At 37.9% G+C, this 10,737-nt stretch overlaps 1 pseudogene; it reads left to right on the forward strand.

The window, feature by feature from the left end:
• Nucleotides 1-9,563: 9,563 nt before the first annotated feature.
• On the forward strand, nucleotides 9,564-10,308 carry LOC104868712 (annotated as a pseudogene).
• Nucleotides 10,309-10,737: the final 429 nt, after the last annotated feature.

Below are 10,737 nucleotides of genomic sequence, written 5' to 3' on the forward strand. Positions count from 1 at the left end.
TGTGTGTGTGTGTGTGTGTGTGTGTGTGTGTGTGTGTGTGTGTGTGTTACTGGGAGGTAAATCCAAGGCTTTTATATTGAGCTAGAATCCCAGATCCTTTACTTTTATTTCAAGATAGAGTCTTGCTAAATTGCCCTGTCTCAGCCTCCCAAGTGCTGGGATTATAGCATGCGCTACCTTGCTTGGCTATTGTTAAGTCTTAATTACTTGTGATACTAGAAGTATAAAGGTGGATTTTATTTTTTTATGATTATTTTGTTTTTTGGTACCAGGGATCAAACTCAGGCCCTTGCACTTGTGAGGCAGACAGCGGAACCACTGAGCCAAACTGCCAGCACATAAATGTGAATTTTTGAAATTATTTTGTACTTTGAAATAACTGCTCTTTTTGTGGTTACACTGGTATTCTCTACCATTCTAACCGTTCTTACAAGACCTACTTCAGGAGACTCTGAAAATTCTTTCTTCTTTTGCATTTTTTTTCCTGTTATTTCTTTTTAAAAATTTTCTGTCCCAATCCAAAAGATGTGGCTCTGTGAGTCTGGTAGTTTTTTCTCTCTCCTTTTTTTCCCCCATTACAAGTTTTAGAAGACCGAGTGTTTAAAACTTAAAACAAATAATTAGGAGTGAAACATAGGTAATCTAGGTGAAATTTGATTTGGGCTACCTCTAAAAAGACAAACTATATTCTTAGGAAGGTGCTGAAGCCTTATCTGTCACAGAAGAAATTTAAACATTTTGAGCCAGGTGTAGTAGTGCATGCTTATAACCTCAGCACTTTGGGAGGTTGAGGCATGAGGATTGTTGTGAGTTCAAGGCTAGCCTAAACTACATAGTGAGACCTGTCTTAAAAAAAAAAATTAAAGCAGGCAGCTATGGTGATGCCTGACTAGGTAATACTAGATAATTTGGTTAGGGCCAGAGCATTGCAAATTTGAAGCTAGCCTGGGCCATGTCTGAAATTTTAAAAGTTAAAAAAGGCCAGAGATAAAGTTTAGCACTTCTTGGTTTCGATTCCTGGTGCTGAAAAAATATTTAAATCAAGGGCCAGGGATTTAGCTCAGTGGCAGTTTGATTCCTGTATCCCCCCTCACAAAAAATTAAATCAGTCTTCTACAAAAATTAAATATTGCACACTTCTGTATATGTATAAGGGTTTGATTTGTTCTCAGGATTTTTTCAATATTCTGATATCATTCAGTTTTACTTGGTGCTTGCTTTAGTGAAAGATAGAGGACTTAGTGCATATTTTACTTGTGCGCCTTTCCAAGATCGTACTGAAATTATGGAACAAAGAATACTCATAATTGTTTTAGAAAATAGGAAAGGATGACACAGTGTCCAATCTGGATGAGTTTAGGGAAATATTCATTTTCATACATAGTGAGAGCTTAATTTCCTTAGTCATTTTTTGAGAAGAAAATTTGGCTTTAGATATCAAAATGAAAATGTACATATATATATCCTTTGAACTAGCAATTTTATCCCTGAGAATATGTAATGCAGGAGTATTTCAACATGTGCCCAAAGATGTATGAGACAGAAAATTCAACAATCTGAATATGCATCCAAAGGAAAATCCTTAAACGAATGTATGAGTATACTCCCATAGATATAATTGACATGGTTATATCAATAAGCATTATATCTATAATCAACACATGTACTAGTACTAGAATATTGTCAAAACATTTGCATACCAAATCCTCAGCACTGGCTGCCCATGGAAAGAGAGCGAGTTAGCTGAAGGGTCACAAGGGAATGAAACAAACTTTTATTTATTTATACAGTAGACTTTATTGTCATTTGAAAACATTTCAAATCAACATTAAAGGATTGAATTATATGCATGAAGTTTCTTCTAGCTAATGTTTGACTAATACTTTCATTTTTCTATGAATCTAAGATTCCTCACATGTCTCTGCCTATTCTGATTATAGATGGTTTTACCTTGTGATTTCTTTGTCAGTTTTAAGATTAATAAGACTACAACTTTTTGAAGAAATGGTTCTAACAACATTCCTCTCTTGATAATTTCTCAGAGTGTAGGCCATTAAAAACAGTGCAAGTTATTCTTCATTACCTTCAGGCAAAATGTTGAGCCTGAAACTAGGTTCAGTTTTTAAATAACATTGCTGTTGGTTTCATATTTAAGTGTCTGCAGCACCCTGGATATATTATCATACATAGAATAGATGTATTATGTATTTATTATTACTGCAGTATGAACCAAAAAACCCCACATGGAATGAGAAACCAAAGAACAAGGGAGCACATTTTATTTATTATGATAATCCTCCTCAAGTCCCTGCTTCCGGCTTTTGATCTAGGTGAAAGCAAGCTGGGAGCCTAATTAAACCAGTGCTAGTGAGACCAGGAGATATGATGCACAAAACCCTGATTCTGACCAACCAGGTTTTGAAGTTGAAGTTAATTAAGAGCAATATACAAATAATCCTTGCAAATGGTGACATTTAAAATGCATGTTGAGTATTCTGAAGCAGTTATGTAAATTACCAAGAATAAGACTCTAGAGGAAACGTAAAACATGCAGGCTCACCTTTTAATATCTTTCGGTAATGTTTTTGTTAGACTTAATGTTTGCTGGGGAACTATGTGTTTGGGGAACTGTGTGGTTGGAGATAATCTGATGACAACAATGTAGCCCCAAGGGATGGGGAGCCATAGAGAAGGGGCTGCTAAGAGATCTGTAGGTGAGAGTGGCAGATAACAATGAAAACAAACCAACAAAAAAATTGGTGACATTCTCTGATTCTGTGGAGGTTTTGAGCCTGCCTGCAATGTAGGAAGCAGCACCAACAGGATACCAAGGAATCAGCAGTTTAAAAAGGGCGTGGCCTAGTACTCAGGAGGGCTTCCCCTTGGGTGAGCTTTTAGAGTGGGAATGACAAAAACTATAACCTTGAAATTATCATTTCATTTACAAGTTGTGTAGATTTGAAAAGATTTTTATATTTTGGATTTTAGTAGGACAAGTAGGGGGCCGTATGGTAATTGCTCTTCATGTACATCCCAGGAAACAAATGATTATTTAATGCCATTTCTAGATCATGCACTTGGCCAGTGGTGGAACAGGGGACTGATCCCCGGCATTCTGGTTTTCACTTCTATAAGAAATCTGCAAATTCAGGGGCAGCAGCTCTGACACAGTTGCTGCCAGAAGCAATTTTGTTTGCACAGGACGCAGTTCCATCAGGAATTTCTTCCAGCTCCGGTCCCCAAATGTGCTGATTTTGAGCCTTTCTTCCTTTTATTATTTTCTTCTTTGTTACTGGCATTGGCCAATCTCTTATTAAGAATTTATAACATTATTCTGCTCTATGACTTTTTAAGAAACATCTGTTTATAAAAAAGTTTTGCCCTTATGTTCAGAGACCACTCTGGTAACTCTAAGTTCTCCTGTATGCTGTCAGTTCTGTCCTGGTTGGGCATTGTTTTTGAAAGGGTGGGGAGAGGAAATTGTGCTGATCTATTCTATATAGCTCAGAATTTGACTTCTAGAGTCCCAAAGATTTGAGGAACTAGAAATATGATCAACATTCTGCCTATCAATAAAGCCTAATCAAGAACACATTTTTTGCAGCAACATGCAAAACATGATTTTAAGATGTAGCTTGGAAATAAATTCCTTTCATTGCATTTCAGTTTATAGTGTTCTTTGCCTTCATTTTGCACAAGTATTCAGGGAATTTTTCCAATTAGAAGAACCTGATGCACAAATTAAAATATTTTAAGTGATATCATTCATGATCCGTCAAGAGATTGTTATAGGTTGGTATGCGACACTATTCTGAGTTCCTGATATTATCTACTGTACTTGGGATATGTTTCTACATATACATGTCTCACTCACAGGAAAATGACTTGTCTTTGGATTAAAGACATTAATAAGACTAGTTTATTATTCAGACCTCAATTTGCAATCATGGTGGTGGTTTTTTACTTTGCTCTTTTTCCTTTGACTTTCCTCTCTGAAAGCTCTCACAGGATATAACTAGCAGAACTGCATAAAATTAATGTTAGACTCGAAAACAAACTATAAATTATTTGAGTGAGTTGTGCAGAATTAGGTAACATCTAGGAGTAAGATAAATAATAATTAAAATAGCGATAAGGATGGAATGCTTGCTAATTTTGAATAATTCAGAAGTTTTGAAACTGCTATTAGCAAATTTATCTTGTGGATCTACTTGCTGTGATACTGTTTCTAACTGAAAGTAGGGGAAAAAACCAAGTGGAAGGAATGTTTAAATTCACAGAGCCAGAAAAAAATCTCAAATACTCACATTCAATTAACCCTGGATTTATCTTGCCAACATGGAAAGTCATTATATACTTAACACAATTGAGATACATGATTTTGATGGGCAGACCATTCCTTGAAACAATATTTTCACAGTACATGAGATGTAAGAGCTTAGTATAGCACCAAATTAACCCTGAAGGCAACAGTTATTGAAATGTTCATGATTTTATATGGGAAGCTGAGCAAGTAAAACTGAAGAATCTGATAGGTACACAGGCAAGCTCTGAAGTTTTGAACAGATGCACTCTGTAAGTCTGTTTAAAATCAGTTGTTCTCAATTTTTCAGCACATTTGCCTGAATGATAATGTGAATTACCCATGATATTAGCTATGTACTAGACACTTTCTAGTGTTAAGGGAATTGTCTCAATTCTTTCAAAAATCTTAGGTTATAATAATTAACCTAATTTTATAGAAGAAGAATCTGAGATACAAGGAAATTGAATTATCCAAGTTTACACAGCTGGATTCCAGGAAATTTGACTCTAGAATCTGTGCTTTAAACCTATTACACAGAAAGCGGGAAGGGTAGAGGAAAAGTAATAAGGGAAAAGAAAAAAATATGAGAGAGTGAAAAAATGGAAATAAAGTGTTTGTAAATGGGGAGGGGAGGAGGAGGTGAAGGGAGGGCAGGGACAAGGGGGAAAAATGAGAACCAAGACCTGTCATGTAAAGGTACAAGGTCCCAATGATGAATGTAACTGTACTATATACCTAGAATGTACCAATAAACTCAATTTAAAAAAAAAACCTCTTACACACAAGAATAGTATTAATCATACTCAGTTTCTGTTCCAATGATTTATTACTGTGTAACAGTCTATCCACCCCTCAAACAATTTTATTTTACCCACAATTTTGTGAGCCAGGAATTCAAGTAACTTAGTCCCTTTTGTTCTTCTGGGTTGTAGCTAATTCTTTATTGTTTGTAAATCTTATGTTTGTCTTAGAGAAAAAGGAAAAATAACTGAGAAGTGTATATAGAACCTCAACTCTGTTTTGGGGGTTTTATATTTTAAAATACTGCACCCTTCTCCAAAAGAATCACAGATCTTAAAACTGATCTAGGCAGCTTGCATTTGTTCTACTTGGCATCAGCTGAGTGGACTGGAGCTTGGGGATTCACTTCCTGTGTGATTCACAGGGCAGGACATTTCGTATGGATGCTGGGTGGGAGTTCGACTGGTGGTTCTTCTCCACAAGGCCCTTCTACCAGGATGTGTAAGCTTCCTCACAAGATGGTGGCTGGATTCCAAGAGTGAGTGTTCCAGGAGACAGGATGGAGAAGCTACCAGTTTCTTAAGGTCTAGACCTGGAAAACAAACACAGTATTATTTCTCCATATTCTGTTTGTCAGAATAGTAGCAGAGATCACTCAGATTCAAGTAGGCATCTACTTCTATCTTTATCTACCATAGACATTCAGAATAAATAACTAAAACCTGTTTAATCTGTGACTTACATTACCGTGTTTCTCAGAGCTATCTTTAGCTCTCTTCCCCTATCAGGTTAATTTTAATTTAAATCTAACTTTTTAAAAAATATGTTTTTCTCAACTCTTAAGGTATGTGATTCCTGCAGAGAAGGATGTAGTATTTTAAAATCTGAAACACCGAAAACAGGGTTGGGATTCTACTACATACATTTCTTAGTTATTTTTCCTTTTGCTCTAAGACAACCATAAGATTTAACAAACAATAAAGAATCAGCTATAACAAAGGGGGCAAAGCTGTTTGATGGTGCAAATATTCTATTTTGTCTTTTACAGCATAAGACTTTCATTCCTCAAGTTGCAGAGCAATGTTTTCTTGTCTGTCATCAAACTCCGTTATCTGTGGGTTCTGTAGCAGTGGAGGTTATGTATAAGCCATCCATTCTATTTTATCCCCAGAATAAATATAGCACTCTCAGAAATAGCAGTTACTCAGGAGATATTTAGGGAGTGAAACTTAAGCTATAAAATAGTCTGAATGTATCTAAAATAATACACCAACAATCTAACTTACTACCAGATGTTTTTCTTCTGGAGAATTTAATGTACTGTCACCTAACGAATCAAAAATACACCTGATGCTGGTCTCATATGTGGCTTTTATTTTAGATGTTTTACAACAGTTGTAAACCAGGGACATTTACATTCTGATACAGAAATTTTAAATGTATAGTTAATCAACAATTGTGAGGATGTGTATCGATGAAAGCCTATTTATCTCGAAGATCTCTCTGTCTTTCTAGAGAAAATGTATTTTATTATTGCATAGGTGTTTCTTATTTAGCTAAAATTAACAGTAATAGCAGTGTCCTGAAGTACCATCTATTCATTTTGATTTAGAATTTCTTCATTTTTCCCTCAGAATTGATGAAAAATAAATAAGAATTAATATGTAGAGTACCACTTAGCTTGAACATTGGCATTCTAGATAACCTGGCATGCTTGGCTTCTTACTATGACCTGTGATCTAGAGCCTATAAAACCATAGTGTTAATCTGTCCCATAGCACATGTGGTATCCTCTGGATTTCTAGTCTGAGAGTTCTCAGAGTATTTAGTCTTTCTCTGAGTGAAGAAATGAAGCTTGTTCACACATGGAGGAAAAGGTTATAGAAACAATTTTCTCTAAGGATATAACCGTATATTTGATTAAAAGTGGTTCCATGAACTTAATTCAAGAAAAAGAAGAGTTGCCCACACTAATAATCTATCATGAAACTATATGTTTTTAGTCTTCAACTAGAACATTCTTATCCAAAGAGCTAATGTTCAGGACAGTGGCTCTCATATTCTTTGATTTTGAACCATCCAAATTCATTGCTTCTTGTCCTATTACATTTTTTATGATCTAAATATGGACTGCATTTCCTGTCTTGCTCTGTGTAACAAGTATGACTTAGAAAATTATGGTAGAAAGGAAATAGGAAAGGAGACTCTTAAATAGATTCATTTAGCTATTTACTTTGCACCTATGAATAGCCCACAGATGATCAAATTAGGATTATTATGGAGAAGTAAGTGTGGGTATTTCTTCTCCAAAGATTTTATCAATGCTTATGATCTTTTCAATGATTTCCAAGAGTAATGAGTCAGCTGCTTCGAAGGTTGAAGATAGTTTATAAGGACTAACATTGCACTATATGGCATGATGAGAAAGAAAAGATTAGAAATAGAAATTATTAAATTTCATTAAAACTTATGGAAGGAGGTCTACAAATCAGTAAAAGTCAGGTATGTAAAATGATGATGATACTTCATAAAGATAGCGATAATAATAAGAAAAATCCATAGTCTAGCATACACAATTGGAAATGAGAATATAATGAAGTGCAGGATGCCTAGATTGAGTCACCTTCTCTACTCTTTTAAGCACTTCTCCAAGTCTAATCAAAACACTCTAACACTGAGATGGGAAATGGTGAACTGGGGCATTAAAACAAAAAACCCTCACTTCCAGCTTCATCAAGGCCATTTGCAAATGACTTATCTCAGAGAAATGAAGAGCACCTTCCTCCCAGCAGTTTGAATGGGGGGCTGCATTTCATGAGTGCACACAAAAAATTATGAAAATGAACATGTGTGGAGGTTTAATAGCTAATTTTCCAAGTTGATTATCTTGGCCAGTTCATTGGGATGCTCTTGCTTCTTTGCTAATTTAATTTGTTTCATCCTTTTTATTGTCTCCTTTAAATAGCAATTAGGAAAGATAGCACTCCATTTTGCCTCCTACTTGCCCTTTTGCTAAATCATGATTTCACCCTATGCCAAATAGTTACGGGTGTAGGGAGAGATGGCACCGGTGAAAAGTGGAGTGGGTGAACATACTTGACTCAAAACTGAGTAATCCAAGAGAAAGTTGCCAATGATCAAAGTGTGTGTGTGTGTGTGTGTGTGTGTGTGTGTGCGCACGCGCGCTGAATACTTTAGAACAACTCATTTATTTTCACACATTCAGAAATGTGAAATGCCTATTTGGAAGTCTAAATTCACTTATATGCTGCCAACTAGTAAAATATCAGAATGTTTCTGCTTTGTACATCCTGTTTTAAAATTATATATTTGTGTATGTGGCATGTGAGTGCTACAAAGATTTTTAGGATATTGTTGCTAAGAGGTGTTTTTCAAGTGCTAGTTTTTATGTAGTCATATCTTAGGTGAGCCAAAAGTTCCTTTCTCAATATATAGCACTCCACTAATGAATTTTGCACTTTTTCTTTTTTTCATACTGGGGATCAAACTTAGGACCTTACGCTTGCAAGGCAGGCAGGAAAACCACTGAGCTAAATCGCCAGCCCATTGCAGCTTGTTCTTAAAGTGCTGTATATTCTTATAAGGGTAGTACAAAAGCTTGCAGTTCAATTGTATTTATTTTACATTAAAAAAATTAGGAAGAATCGTCCCCTAGCTTTAGGTAGATTTAGGATGAGATGAAAATGGAATATGAAACAAGGTGCAGAAAACATGTTGCATGGCCATACAGAGGACTTTTATGTCCAGGATGGACAGTGATGTGAGGCTAGAAGACCCCTTGGTGGGGTGCTACCCTGGCAATTGGTCTCTCTGTAGGGTCTCTGTATAGCCAGTAGGTAGTTTTCCAACATCCACAAAAGCCACCCACAATATTTGGCCCTTCTGTCAGCACTCTGGGAGGCTGAGGAGAGGATCAGAAGTTCAAGCCTCATCTGTGAAGACTAGCAACTGAGCAAGGCCTTGTCTCAAAAAAAGGAGGGCAGGCTGAAGGCTGAGGATGTAGCTCAGTGCAAAGGCCTTGGGTTCAATCCTCAGTACTGAAAAAAAAATATAGCAGAGAGAAAATGTACAAACACCAGCTTTATTGGGAGGTGCGTCATTAAGGAGAAAATAGAAACACACAGATCTATAAAATAGCATTTGCTTTCAAGTATATTTTTAAAACATGAACGAGCGATCCCTATGAGCATTACAAATTTATTTTTCATTCTTTTGAATTTATGAAAGTAGAGTTGGGGGATGTAGCTCATTGGAGAGAGTGACAGCAAGACCTGGGATGTAGCTGACTGGATCTGACGGCTGCCTGGGGAGCCAGGCAGGGTACGGCCAGCACTAAAGCGCCGCCCTTTGCTGAGCTGAAGAAGCTGCTGGCGGTTGGAGAGGTGGCCCCCGCCCTGTGTTGCCTCTTGAGGTCAGAGTTGATGTCCATTTCTGTGGAGTTAACTTTGGTGATATATTGGTCTGTCGTGGTCAGTTTCAGGAAAAGCCTCACCTTCCCTTCACATCTGGGATGGAGTTTTCTGGGAGCCTACTGGAGACAGGCACTGATGTCAGCACAGTGAAAGAGGGAGATGGAGTCGTTGGTGTGTGCCATTTTAACGCTATGGCTGAAGAAAGTATCACTGACCAGAAGGCTCTGTGGCAGATTCCAGAGAAGCTCCCCCTGCGAGAAGATGCTACCTTACCTGTAATTATGGCACTGCTATTTTGTCTCTGTAGCATTGGGCCTGTACCCAGCCTTAATGACGGCAGCAGCTGGAGCCACAGGCCTTGCAACAAATGTTCTTCAGGCCAAGGGAACAGTTGCAGCTGGAAGTGATGAGAAGTGCGCGCTGGCAATGCAGAGAGGCGCACAGTTCAGGGTGAGCTGCCGTGGGGGCAGCCAGTGGGCAGTGGTGGAGTGAACATGGTGGGAGACGTCTTCCTGGAGGCTCTCTGCAGCCTGGCATGAGAGGGCAGGATTGTGGTGCTGGGATTTGCTGCGGGAGGCATTGCTTCTGCCCCTGCCAACCTGCTGCTCCTGAAGAACATCTCTGCCCTGGGCCAGTACTGGGGTAGATACCAACTCCGGGACTTTCCTGTTTTCCCCAAGAGCCTGCACTCAGCACTTCAGTATTACCACCGGGGGCTCATGCAGCCTTATGTAGGAAGGGTGTAAACTGGAGGAGGTCAATGATGCCTTCCTTCATGTTATACAGCGTACATCCACAGGAAAGGTGCTTCTCTCTCTCAGGTAAATCCTCACCTCAACAGCAAATTCAGCATGTCCAAATCCAAACTCATCATCTTTCTCCCAAACCTGATTTCCCTCTTGTGTTTTTAAAGGCATTATAAACTTTCTTCCTATCTGATGTCTAAAATACTACAGTCACCAGCCAGGCGTGGTGGCATACAACTGTAATCCCAGTACTCTGGAGGCTGAGGCAGGAGGATCAACTCAAGCCTAGGCTACACAGTGAGCTCAAGGCCAGTCTGAACTACATAGGAAGATCTTGTCTTAGAAAGAAATAAGGGGGGGGATATTACAGTATTACAGTTACCTTTGGTTCTGTTTTCTTATTGCTTATAGCTAACGTTCATAGAGGTTATTGTCCAAAGTTGGGCCCTTTTTAAGAGTAAAGGCGCTATTAGTAATTACACCAAGAAAATATACTCAAGGTAAACTAGAA

Source organism: Fukomys damarensis, unplaced genomic scaffold, assembly GCF_012274545.1.
Source record: "Fukomys damarensis isolate Sample0158 unplaced genomic scaffold, DMR_v1.0_HiC HiC_scaffold_17, whole genome shotgun sequence".
In the NCBI taxonomy this organism is placed as follows: domain Eukaryota; kingdom Metazoa; phylum Chordata; class Mammalia; order Rodentia; family Bathyergidae; genus Fukomys; species Fukomys damarensis.